Below are 15,005 nucleotides of genomic sequence, written 5' to 3'. Positions count from 1 at the left end.
TTTTTCATCTGTGATTGATGCTCTCAGTGGAAGTTTTCTTTCCTCATGACCATGTTTGTTTAAATTTTTCTCTTTTTCCTCCTTTACACACGACCGTACCTCCTCCTCCTCCTGACCCTCCCTCTGCTCTTCTTTTTCTTCTTCTTCTTCTTCTTCTTCTTCTTCTTCTTCTTCTTCTTCTTCTTCTTCTTCTTCTTCTTCTTTTATAAGAATTAATCCAAATAAATGAAAGAATCAGCTTTAAAATTTAACACAAACAAACAGGAGCAAAGATAAAGCAGCTTCTCATGTCAAGCACTAGATACACATCCTTCAAAAAGGTAGGAATCGTTCTCTTCCTTTCATGTTACACCTAACTCAGACCTGGGCCCAGAAATGTGTGTACTCTCTCATATAATTGGGATTTTTTTTTTTTGGTACCACAAAATAAGGACCTGCTTATTTTGTATAATAAATGAGTTGGGGAAAGTGACAGGATTTGACTAGTCAATTGACGTGTCATACCTGTGTAGTGTTTATTAATTAATCCATATTTTGTCTATTTTCGTGTGTTCAAAAAGTTCAGACAGTTTTTTTCACTAACCATTAACAGGCCTGATCTATTTTTGTGGATGAAAAACTTCAATGTACTGATTATTAAGAAAATAAATGTGTTTTGTTTTGTTTTTTTACCCTCTCTCCATGTTTTTTTTTTCTTGTATTGATTTTAAAAATTCAACTTATTTTCATGACAGTTATGGAAATCTTGTATGTTATATTTTCTGTCTTATTTTTGCTCAATATTTTATATTCATTCTTCATTTTATATATTTGTATATTTTGGGAAATGAAAATGAGGCCAGTCATAATTTTAAACATCGAAGTTAGAATTTATAAATTATGATATGATTTTGACCTGACTCATATCCCAACTTGATGGAGATTGATTGCTAATTACGGTTTGCTCTTGGGTCTATTTTTGTTCTCCTTTTAACTAATTCTATTTATTGGGCTCAGGGTAAACCCTTGATTTTTTATATTTTCTGTTATAATATTTCTTTCTACTGGTGCTGATCTGTCCTAAAATTGTTGCGAGAACCATAAAACTAATAAATGAACTAAATCATACAGTGAAAGTCACCTGCCATGCCTCCTTTTTTGTATTAGAATAGCTTTATCCATTTTACCAGAATAGAATAGATTATATAATTCATTCAACAGGTTGGCGGGTGGTTGGATGGGAGCATCACCCTTGAATCATATACCTATGATGTTCGCATGGGTGTACGATCCGATAGTGATGTCGTTTCTTCTTCTCTTTACTAGCCTATCCTGCTTCTTTGGTTTGTGATTGTATTTTTGACAGGGGATATTTTTTTTTTCTGTAAATCTTCTGCCTGTTTGTTCTTGGTTATTTATAATTTAGCTTATGATATCTTTAGGTTATGATTTTGATTTACATTTGTACTATTTTTGTTAGATTGCTTGTTTTTTTGTTTCAGCGGTCTCTCATATAACCTCAATTGTGTTGGAAGAGACCTAAAGCAACAAACAAACAAAACCAAAAAAAATCAACAGGTTGGACTTAATTTTGGGAGAAAAAAGACGATTCAACTCATCTGTGATGTTTCCATAGATATTTTTTCCTTTGCAGTTGTAGTCCTGACTTGATAATTGATTTTATAGTGATACTTAGATGTGGGTTGTATTTATGTTCTTTTCAACTGTAGTGAAAACTGTCTTTCTGCATTATGTGTATTACTTTATAGGTAACTCAAAAGATGTTTAGTTGTGATTTCATATATCAAGATAAGCTACAGCTGCGCACAAGTTCAAGTTCAAGACCATAACATGCAAAAAGCACACTGTGCCCATCACCGCAAATCTTATACACATAAATGATACCACACTAATCCTGTCACTCAAATCATTCGATCTTCCCAGTGTTTTTGTATATGTGGAAACATGTTGAAATGATGTTGGGTCTGTGATATTAATTATGTCATGTAGTAGTTTGTTCCATTCACGTATTGTTTGAGTGAAAAAGCTGTATTTGTATGTGTTCGTTCTTGCAAATGGCTGGTAGAATTTGTCGGTATGACTGGGTGGGGATCCTGACCTCCCATAGCGAGCAGGGAGGTACATACTATGTCTTCTATCCCCCTATGTCTGTTTTCCAACATGCTTTCTGTCTTTGTCTTGGAATGAGATTACTTGGTTTTGTCCTGGCCCCGGCCGGATACCTTGGCTAGGAGGGAAACAGTCAAATGTATAGTAAGTTTTGGAAGATGATATTTTTTTCCTTGTAAATCATCTCTCTGTTATGCACTCTATTATGTTTTATTTATGTATTATATATGATTTGTAAACATTTGAGTGTATTCCTCTTAGTTGGGACCTGTGCTTGTGTCTGGATGAGACTTTTAGGTGATCTCAATTTAAGTACACTGATAGTGTGCTCTTGGAATCTACATCTGTTCTCTTTTGAACCAATTCCCCTTTGTCTGCCTTATTCTTGGGTGCTTTAATTGTAATTCTAGAACTTTTTACTATCCCATTTTTTCCCTTTTTACTGGCGCTGATATGACCTTAATGTGTTGCAAGCGCCGTAAAACCCTCAAAAACAAACAAAAAAACAAGCCTGGTCGAATCTTTTTTTTTGAGTTGTTAATGTGGATTGGAATGTTTATGGCTGAGTGTTTGTGTTTGCTGTTTTGTGAAATAGCTTCAGGAATTTGGATTTTAAAATTAAAAAAAAAAAAAAAAAAGAAAATATATATATATATATATATATATATATATATATATATATATATATATATATATATATATATATATATATATATATTATTATTATTATTAAAACAAAAACCATGAAATAATAGGGCTCAATTTTTTGGTAAAGGGAGCTATTTATAAAATATTTCAAGTATAATTATGATCAACTTCTACAATATTGATTCGCGCATTCGCTTTCATCAGGAATGAAAGTGGATTGTTGTGTTTATCTTACTATTTAGGCTTCGCAGTTATGGTGGTTCATAATTACATAAAAGGTGTTTATTTCTATGTTTGCATGAAGATGTTCGTTTCTTCTGTTGAGTGTTGCCATGTTCAGTTTTGTGATGATGAAGAATTTTTCTTCCAAGCAGAGGTTGCAAATCTTAGGAGAGGAGGAATACGACTGTGCTCTGGAGATGATTTTCTATGAAATGCTGTGTTGTATGCATTTTTCTTTGAGGTTCCAAATGTGTTTGCTTAGTGTGGTAGAATGTCATTTGTGTATGTTTTTGAAGGTTGCATCTGGTTTTGAATGAACACTCAGTGAGGCCTATGTATGTTTTTTGTTTGCGTGTGTCAGGGCATGTAACTGTGGCTTGATAAATAACGTTTTGAGTCAGGCAATTGCCGTTTAGTGGGCTTGTTGCCTGGGTCCTGCAGTTGCATTTTTTTCTTTAGGTTGTTGTGGGACTGAGCTGGCTATGATAGGTCTTGTTTGTTGTTGGAGGTAAAAATGTTTTGTATGTTTGGCATGCAAGTGTACCCTATTTTGATGGTGTTTTTATTCATGATGGTGTGTAGGACGTGACCTGGAGGGAAGGCGGGTGGTTGGATGGGAGCATCACCCTTGAATCATATACCTATGATGTTCGCATGGGTGTACGATCCGATAGTGATGTCGTTTCTTCTTCTCTTTACTAGCCTATCCTGCTTCTTTGGTTTGTGATTGTATTTTTGACAGGGGATATTTTTTTTTTCTGTAAATCTTCTGCCTGTTTGTTCTTGGTTATTTATAATTTAGCTTATGATATCTTTAGGTTATGATTTTGATTTACATTTGTACTATTTTTGTTCGATTGCTTGTTTTTTTGTTTCAGCGGTCTCTCATATAACTCAATTGTGTTGGAAGAGACCTAAAGCAACAAACAAACAAAAACAAACAAAAAACCTGGAGGGAAGTATTTTTGTAGTAGATTGAATAATTTGTTGCCATAGGGGTTGTCACGTTCTTATTGTAGGGTGGGTTGAGCCTTGTTATATTTCGTTTTCTTTGACGTTTTATCATTGGGGTGGTTATGGTTTCTTCTTCAGAAATTTAAAGATTTATTCAATCTCACAGGTAGCATGATTTATTAAATTAAAAGGTTTGCTTTATTTTCTCCAAAGGCTCAACAAACTATTTCATGTTGCCTTCATTGTAAAAGGATATGTTGGAGGGTGTAGCTTTTATATATATATATATATTATATATATATATATATATATATATATATATATATATATATATATATTATATATATATATATTAATTAATATATTATATATACAGTGCAACCCTCTTATAACGGCATTGTTGGGACTGGCAATTTTATGTCGTTATAACTAAATGTCGCTGTATCCTATGAATACATAAAATAAAGAAAAAGTGAAGGTATAATGCAATGTGTGGCAATGAGAGGTAGTCAATTGTGGGTTTGTGGTGGCTTTTAAATTTAAAAGGGCCGTTGTAGAGACAAGAGTTTTTGATGGCCACTATTAAAACTTATTTGTTCTCTGACTGGCCTAAAAAGCATTGATTTCATTAGATGCCTACACTTTTTACAAAAATGTTCAAAATTGTCTCAAGTCAGAATTTCATTATCTATATGCAGAATTTGTTAAAAGTTGCCATAATAGATATTTCATACTGGGTGGGGATCCTGACCTCCCATAGTGGGCAGGGAGGTACATACTGTGTCTTCTATCCCCCTATATCTGTTTTCCAACTTGCTTTCTGTCTTTGTCTTGGAATGAGATTACTTGGTTTTGTCCCGACCCTGGCCATATACCGTGGCTGAGAGGGAAACAGTCAAATGTATAGTTATAGTTTTGGGAGATGATATTTTTTTCCTTGCAAATCAACTCTCTGTTTTGCACTGTATTATGTTTTGTCTACATATTATTTATGATTTGTAAACATTTGAGTGTATTCCTCTTAGATGGGACCTGTGCTTGCGTCTGGATGAGACTTTTAGGTGATCTCAAACTAAGTACATTGATGGTGTGCTCTTGGAATCTACATCTGTTCCCTATTTGAACCAATTCCCCTTTGTCTTCCCTTTTCTTGGGTGCTTTAATTGTACTTCTAGAACTTTTTACTTTCCCATTTTCGTCCTTTTTTACTGGCGCAGATATGACCTTAATGTGTTGCAAGAGCCGTAAAACCCTTAAAACCAAAAACCAGATATTTCATTACTTTATAATGCATAGGAAAGAAAACAAGACTTTGATCAAATGCCATTTTAACTGATTTCATTATAATCGGGTTGCATTGTATATCGAGTTCATATTAATAATTCTGTTTTGCAGCCTTTTTTCTATGATTCTGAATTATATTATTACATTTTGCCCATTAGTGAGAAAAACAAGAATAATTTAAGATTCTGGGTGGGGATCCTGACCTCCCTTAGCGGGCAGGGAGGTCCATACTATGTCTTCTATCCCCTTATATCTGTTTCCCAACATGCTTTCTGTCTTTGTCTTGGAATGAGTATACTTGGTTTTGTCCTGGCCCTGGTTGGAGTCTTGGCAGGGAGGGAAACAGTCAAATGCATAGTTATTGTTTTGGGAGATGATATTTTTTTCCTTGTAAATCATCTCTCTGTTATGTATTATTATATTTGTTATTTTTTGTGTATAATGTAAGCATTTGAGTGTATTCCTCTCTGTTGGATTTTGTGCTTGTGTCTGGATGAGACTTATAGGTGATCTCAAATTGGTGGTGTGCTCTTGGAATCTACCTCTGATCCCTATTTGTTCCCAGTTCCCCTTTGTCTTACCTTTTCTTGAGTGCTTTAATTGTAATTCTAGAACTTTATACTATCTATTTTCTTCCTTTTTTACTGGCGCTGATATAACCTAAATGTGTTGCAAGCGCCATAAAACCCTTAAAAACGTAAACGTATAATTTAAGATTAATGAGATGGTCTTGGACTTTCCCATTTCATTCCAGTTTTAATAAAAACTAATGATTTATTATAATTCATTCCTACCTCGTGTTTTTTATTTTTTAAAATATATTTGTTATTTTTTAAGTGTTAGTAGAAAAATTATTTGGCACTGATGGGTCAGTCAATCTAAAGGGGGTAGGTGAGGTTTATGATCTGATGGATCTAAAACATGTTTGCTTTTTCTTTCATATAGATTTGTTTTAATAATTTGCACTGGGTGGGGATCCTGACCTCCCATAGTGGGCAGGGAGGTACATGCTGTGTCTTCTATCCCCCCATACCCGTTTCCCAATTGTTTCCTGTCATTGTCTTGGAATGAGATTACTTAGTTTTGTCCTGATCCTTGGCTGGGAGGGAAACAGTCGAATGTATAGTTATAGTTTTGGGAGATATTTTTTTCCTTGTAAATCATCTCTCTGTTATGCATTGCATTATGTTTAGTTTACATATTATATTATATGATTGGTAAACATTTGAGTGTATTCCTCTTAGTTGGGATCTGTGCTTGTCTGGATGAGACTTTTAGATGATCTCAAACTAAGTACATTGGTTGTATGCTCTTGGAATCTACATCTGATCCCTATTTGTTCCTAGTTCCCCTATGTCTTACTTTTTCTTGGGTGCTTTAATTGTAATTCTATAACTTGTTACTATCCCATTTTCTTCCTTTTTACTGGCGCTGATATAACCTAAATGTGTTGCAAGCGCTGTAAAACCCTTAAAAACAAACAAACAAAACAAGAATTTGCACATTCATCTATTTTTGTAGTTGTTGCCGTTGTTTATTATAGCTTTCTTTAACGGGTTTGGATTTATTAAATGAGTTCTTTTTATCGTGTCAAATAACTCATGAACTTGCAAGTGAGTCATTCCGCAATAAAAAAATGAATTTAATAATCCAAACCCGTGAAAGAATACCTTTATTCCACCTCTCAATGAAGTTTTCTTATATATTTCATAACTAGTAATTTGTAAAAATGCTTAATTTTTCAATGAATTCAAGTTATCTATAGGTAGGGATGATTAAAGCCTTGCCCATAGGAAATCCCCGATGAAATGTCACAGATTTGGTATTTTTAATGCCAATTTTTTAAAATGGACAAAAAAGTCCTGTCTTGACACAAACCATGAGTAAATAGGATAAGAAATTCAAGATTTTTATCCACGTCTATGGGCATTTACTAGAAAATGTGATGCCTCTAAAATTTTGAAATTTACTTAGACCATTCCGAATTTGTGCGGCTATGTGGTCTAGTGGTATGACACTCGCTTTCGGATCGGAAGGTCCTGGGTTCGAGCCTCGCTTGGCGCATAGTTGAGTCCTTGGAAAAGACTCTTTACTCACATTCTCTCACCGTACTCAGGTGTAAAATGAGTACCTGGCCGTTAACAGCGTTGTCTTTGTCCGAAAAATTGTAATATCGCCTAACAGGCGGCATGTCCCGTCCTACATGTTAAATGTTGCTGTTGACCAGGGACCCCTTGTAAAGCGCTTTGAGCACATTTAGTGGATATTGCGCTATATAAAAGCTCAAAGCTCAAATTTTCCAGTAAGTTGTATGGCATTTTTTCCTAAATTAATCTGGCACTGGAATATTGTCTGACTGTCTACACTTAATATGCCACTATTTTTTGTTATTGTGTGCACTCCTCTTTCAATTTTTGATATTCTTGTTTTCGTAATGTGTATTAGTGGTGTAAATCAATGAAGGCACAAGGAAACTGAAGGTAGCCTGTTTGTAAATGTATTCAAGTTCAAGCCATGTGTGCGGGTGGTTGGATGGGAGCATCACCCTTGAATCATATACCTATGATGTTCGCATGGGTGTACGATCCGATAGTGATGTCGTTTCTTCTTCTCGTTACTAGCCTATCCTGCTTCTTTGGTTTGTGATTGTATTTTTGACAGGGGATTTTTTTTTTTCTGTAAATCTTCTGCCTGTTTGTTCTTGGTTATTTATAGTTTAGCTTATGATATCTTTAGGTTATGATTTTGATTTACATTTGTACTATTTTTGTTAGATTGCTTGTTTTTTTGTTTCAGCGGTCTCTCATATAACCTCAATTGTGTTGGAAGAGACCTAAAGCAACAAACAAACAAAAGCCATGTGTGAGTGAGATTGTTTTGGTTCTTTTAACTCCCATTTAGAATAGAATGTTGTGTTCCTTCAAATCAATTTGACAATCATAAATCATAATGTTAAAGGGTTGATGTGTTGTCTAGGGCAATAATTTTATTATTATTCTTTGTGTGTGTGTGTGTGTGTGTTTGTGAGTGTGTGTGTGGCCGGAAGATAATTCAGCTAGAATGAGTAATTGGCTGTGAATTTTAATGGTTTTGGGTACATGGCAGTAGTAACTTCGATTTGCCATTAGTATTACATCTGCTTGAATGACAATTTGACTAAAAAAAAAGTTGGATTTATATTCACATGCACCAAAATATTATTTTTAATTTCCAATCAGCTAGCTATCTTTTAACACCATATTTTCAACCAATAAAATGTGCGCAAATATTCTTTAAACGTGAATTAATTTTTTATTCAACGATTACATATTTACAAAGATGGAAGGGGTGAATAATATTGTTTTTTATTTAGATACTAAATATGCTGCTATAGAACACACTACCTTGTAAAATTTAACATGAACACACTTTTAATAAATTTTAATTATTTTAACAAACTTTCATAGTGACTTTCTGTATGTTCCTCCCATGTTTTGTAGTCCCAGTGCCCTCTATTTGAGCTGCCTTCCACGGCAGACAGGCCTCCTCTGCTCGTTGCACCCAAATTAGTCTGGCCTCTACTCTTTGGCCTGCCCAGCATGGCTGGACCTGACAAGAGCGTGAGCTCCAGTAGGTATAACCCTCAAGATCAAACAAGGCACGCAAGCTGCCACACCACGACAAGGAATTTAATTGGGCAATTTGCAGCATATTCTTTTTAAATATTATTTTCAAGCTTTTGAGTGCATCCAGTCCTTTTGCCAGGGTGGGGCGTATTTTAGATGATCTCCGATAAGACAAAGACGAATTACTACTGGAATTTATTTTTGTTCACTTTGGGTGGGGTCTTTGACCTCCCATGGTGGACAGGTCACGATGCGTCTTCTATCCCCTATATCTGTTTTCTGGGTTGCTTTCTGTATTTGTCTTGGATGGGATTACTTAGTTTTGTCCTAGCTCTGGCCAGAGTCCTTGACTGGGAAGGAAACAGTCAAATGTATAGTTATACGTAGTTTTGGGAGATGAGATTTTTTCCCCTCATCTCTCTGTTACGTACTGTTACATTATTTCTGGTTTTAAAAATATAATGCTGGGTGGGGTTCCTGACCTCCCATAGTGGGCAGGGGGGTACATACTGCGTCTTCTATCCCCTTATATCTGTTTTCCAACATGCTTTCTGACTTTGTCTTGGAATGAGATTACTTGGTTTTGTCCTGGCCCTGGCCGAAGTCCTGGCTGGGAGGGAAACAGTCAAATGCATAGTTAATGTTTTGGGAGATGATATTTTTTTACCTTGTAAATCATCGCTCTGTTATGTATTATTATATTTGTTATTTTTCATGTATAGGGTAAGCATTTGAGTGTATTCCTCTTTGTTGGATTTTGTGCTTGTGTCCGGATGAGACTTATAGGTGATCTCAAACTAAGTACATTGGTGGTGTGCTCTTGGAATCTACCTCTGATCCCTATGGAACCTAAATGTTTCACCCAGACACCAGCACAAGATCCCACTAAAAGGAATACACTCAAATGTTAACAAATCATATGTTAAAATTAAAAAAAAAAAATAGCTACATAACAGAGAGATGATTTACAAGGAAATAAATATAATCTTCCAAAACTATAACAATACATTCAACTGTTTCCCTCCCAGCCAAAGGCCCCGGACAAAACATAGTAATCTCATTCCAAGATAAAGACAGAAAGCAATTGGAAAACAGATACAGGGGGATAGAAGACATAACATGTACCTCCCTGCCCACTATGGGAGGTCGGGAACCACACCCAGAGATAATTTACAATCCACTATGGGGCACCCAGCTATCCAGGGTCAGGACAAAACCAAGTAATCTCATTCCAATACAAAGACAGAAAGTAATTTGGAAAACAGATGTATGGGGACAGAAGACACAGAAGTGCCTCCCTGCCTACTATGGGAGGTCAGGAACCCCAGCCAGAGATAGTTTACAATCCCATAACTATAACTGCGTTTGACAGTTTCCCTCCAAGCCAAAAATTACGGCCAGGCCCAGGAGAAAACCAAGTAATCTAATTTCAAGATAAAGATGGAAAGCAACATAAGAAAGGAAATATGTGACCCACAGTCTCAAAGCGGTATTATGTTGGGATAAATTATGTGCTGAAATTTGAATTATTTTGGTAACAAATACAAAACTTGGATCAATCGCTATTCTATTTGATGGAGAAATAATACATTTTCTTACGTTTCGAAAAAAATCAAAGTTCGTATTCATCTTTTTTTTTTAAAGGTCCAGTTCATCCCGACTTAATACCATTTTGAGATGGCAGTTTAGAAAGATAGAAGATACAGCACACTGTGACCTCCCTGCCCATCATGGAGTCCAATTTAAATAAAGAGGGATGTTCCAGCCTTGGTGGGTCAATGGATCCCACCCATAACTAACACTGTTTGTTTTTTTTAAAGTGTTTTACGGCGCTTGTTTTTGTTTTTGTTTTTAAGGGTTTTACGGCACTTGCAACACATTAAGGTCATATCAGCGCCAGTAAAAAAGAAGAAAATGGGAAAGTAAAAAGTTCTAGAATTACAATTAAAGCACCCAAGAAAAGGTAAGACAAAGGGGAATCGGTTCAAATAGGAAACAGATGTAGATTCCAAGAGCACACCATCAAAGTACTTCGTTTGAGATCACCTAAAAGTCTCATCCAGACACAAGCACAGGCCCCCACTAAGAGGAATACAATCAAATGTGTACCAATCATATAATATAATATGTAAACTAAACATAATACAATGCATAACAGAGAGATGATTTACAAGGAAAAAAATATCATCTCCCAAAACTATAACTATACATTCGACTGTTTCCCTCCCAGCCAAGGAACTCTGGCAAGGATCAGGACAAAACTAAGTAATCTCATTCCAAGACAATGACAGGAAACAATTGGAAAATGGGTATGGGGGGATAGAAGACACAGCATGTACCTCCCTGCCCACTATGGGAGTTACGGCGCTTGCAATACGTTAAGGTCATATCAGCGCCAGCAAAAAGGAAGAAAATAGGATAGTAAAAAGTTCTAGAATTACAATTAAAGTATCCAAGAATAAGGCAGACAAAGGGGAATTGGTTCAAATAGGGAACAGATGTAAATTCCAAGAGCACACTATCAGTGTACTTAGTTTGAGATCACCTAAAAGTCTCATCCAGACACAAGCTCAGGTCCCTACTAATGTTTGTTATTTTTAAGGGTTTTACACAAGATCCAACAAATGCTTACATTAAAAATAACAAATATAATAACACATAACAGAGAGATGATTTACAAGGAAAAAAATATCATCTCCCAAAACAATAACCATGCATTTGACTGTCTCCCTCCCAGCCAAGGACTCCGGCCAAGGTCGGGACAAAACCAAGCAATCTCATACCAAGACAAAGACAGTAAGCACTTTGGAAAACAGATATAAGGGGATAGAAGACAGTATGTACCTCCCTGCCCACTGTGGAGGGAACCCCACCCAGAGGTCCCTACTAAGAGGAATACACTCAAATGTTTACAAATCATATATATAACACATAAACAAAATATAATACAATGCATAACAAAGAGATGATTTACAAGGAAAAAAATATTATGTTTCCCTCCCAGCCAGGGCCAGAACAAAACCAAGTAATCTTGTTTTGTTTGTTTGTTTTTAAGGGTTTTACGGCGCTTGCAACACATTTAGGTTATATCAGCGCCAGTAAAAAGGAAGAAAATGGGATAGTAAAAAGTTCTAGAATTACAATTAAAGCACCCAAGAAAAAGTAAGACAAAGGGGAATTGGGAACAGATAGGGATCAGATGTAGATTCCAAGAGCATACCACCAATGAACTTAGTTTGAAATCACCTACAAGTCTCATCCAGACACAAGCACAAAATCCAACAAAGAGGAACACACTCAAATGCTTACATTATACATTTTTTGTTTGTTTGTTGCTTTAGGTCTCTTCCAACACAAGTGAGGTTATATGAGAGACCGCTGAAACAAAAAAAAACAAGCAATCTAACAAAAATAGTACAAATGTAAATCAAAACCATAACCTAAAGATATCATAAGCTAAATTATAAATAACCAAGAACAAACAGGCAGAAGATTTACAGAAAAAATATCCCCTGTCAAAAATACAATCACAAACCAAAGAAGCAGGAAAGGCTAGTAAAGAGAAGAAGAAACGACATCACTATCGGATCGTACACCCATGCGAACATCATAGGTATATGATTCAAGGGTGATGCTCCTATCCAACCACCCGAACATTATACATTCAAAATAAAAATAATAATACATAACAGAGAGATGATTTACAAGGAAAAAAATATCATCTCCCAAAACAATAACTATGCATTTGACTGTTTCCCTCCCAGCCAGGACTCCGACCAGGGCCAGGAAAAAAACAAGTAATCTCATTCCAAGACAAAGGCAGAAAGCATGTTGGAAAACAGACATAGGGGGATAGAAGACACAGTATGTACCTCCCTGCCCACAATGGGAGGTTAGGAACCCCACCCAGATAACTAACATTTGACAACTTCCTTCATGACAAAGGACTCCAGATGAACAGAGAAAGTAGTTGAGCTGACAGATGACATCCCAACCCAATCACTAATCTCAAACGTAGCATCTTTCCGAGCAATTCATACCACAATGATAAATTTTAAAAAGTAAATAAATGACACCAGCAGAAGTTTTATATCAAATTTATTCCGACTATCATACTTTAGGCATTGAATTGAAAACTACACAACCATTTATTGTACTAATTAATTAACACTTGTAGACAGAGAACAAGGATTTCATTTTCTTGGATAATAATAATAATATGCTTGTTTCTGTTTTTAAGGGTTTACGGCGCTTGCAAAACATTGAGGTAATTTCAGCACCAGTAAAAAGGAAGACAATGGGATAGCAAAAAAGGTGTAGATTTGGAATTGAAAGCACACGAGAAAAAGTAAGACAAAGGGGAATTGGTTCAAATAGGCTACTAAATAGGGAACAGATGTAGATTCCAAGAACATACTATCAGTAAACTTAGTTTGAGATCACCGAAAAGTGTCATCCGGGCACAAGCAGAGGATCCCACTACGCAGAATACACTCAAATGTTTACAAACCATTATATATCTAAAGCAACAAAAAAAAAAAAAAATAGTAAATAACAGAGAGATGATTTACAAGGAAAAAATTATCGTGTCCCTAAACTATAACTATAAATTTGACTCTGGCCAGGGCTAGGACAAAACTAAGTAATCCCATTCCACATCAAAGACAGAATGCAACTCCGAAAACAAATTTAGGGGATAGAAGACATAGGGTGACCTCCTGCTCACCATGGGAGGTCAAAGACCTCACCCAGAATGATAATTATAATAATAATAAATAATAATAATAATAATAATAATAATAATAATAAATAATAATAATAGTAATAATAATAATAATAATAATAATAATAATAATAATAATAATAATAATAATAATAATAATAATAATAATAATAATAATAATAATAATAATATTACTAATACTAATAAAAAATGTAGTAACAATAATAATAATAATGATGACAATAGCAATATGATACGGAGCATTAAATGAATCTTTGAAAGTCATAAAACATTTATTACAAGCAGTTATATTGATTTCATAGCTTAGAATACAATTGTAATAAAAATCCAAAGCTATTTATATTAACAGTGCTATTAATAAGCTAGTAACAGTGATGATAACAATTACCAAAATACAAAATGATGATAAAGATGAATGGTATTTTCAAATGTTATAAAACAAACGTAAAAACGACTGATCTTCTTACATGAAATATTCATGTTTATTACTGTGATCTACTCCTCTCCACAATCTTGAAACAATTCAATAATTTGGACTTATTTGTTTTGCATTTTTTGACTTACATTGAAGATTATTCCATATTTTTTTACACCTCCAGACACGAATGAGTCATTTTTTACATTTGTATAAAGTTTTTGAACTTGCTTTCCCTTTTTTAAAAAAGACAATCTTTACATTTGTCTAAAGTTTTTGAACTTGATTTCCCATTTCCACCCCCCCCCCCCCCCCCCCCCCCAGAGAACAATGGTTGGCTATGCTTTTATGTGTCTGAAAAGGATAATTCTCGACAAAAACTGATTGAGGCATACTTATACAGAGGACTCTAAATATCATATGTTTTATAAAACTAGGTGGATAATTGACCTGAATATTGTCATAGGATTGATTTCATGTATCCAAAAAACATAAATAAAATTGCTTTAATATACACAAAGACGTGGAATGTCAAAATAAATGTTTTGTTTTTAAGGGTTTTACAGCACATGCGACACATTTAGGTCATTTCAGCACCAGTAAAAAGGAAGAAAATGGGATAGCGAACAAATTCTAGTATTACAAGTTAAGGTAGTCAAGTAAAGCTAAGATAAGGAAGACTGGTTAAAATAGGGAATATGTAGATTCCAAGAGCACACTATCAGTGTACTTAGTTTGAGATCCCCAAAAAGTCTCATTAAGACACCAGCACAGGATCCCACTAAAGGGATACACTAAAATGTCTAGAGAATATATCCAAAACAGAAAGTATAACTAACAATACATAACAGAAAGCTGATTTACAAGGGAAGAAAATCATTACCCCCAAAACTAATACTACACATTTGACTGCTTCCCGATTAACCAAGGACTCTGGCAAGGGTCAGGACAAAACCAAGTGATCCCATTCCAAAACAAAGACAGAATACAACTCTGAAAACAGATATAGGGGATAGAAGACACA

This window comes from Berghia stephanieae, chromosome 5 (assembly GCF_034508935.2).
Source record: "Berghia stephanieae isolate SIO BIC M18660-M18661 chromosome 5, UCSD_Bste_1.3, whole genome shotgun sequence".
NCBI lineage: Eukaryota > Metazoa > Mollusca > Gastropoda > Nudibranchia > Aeolidiidae > Berghia > Berghia stephanieae.
This window is presented reverse-complemented; position numbering follows the sequence as displayed.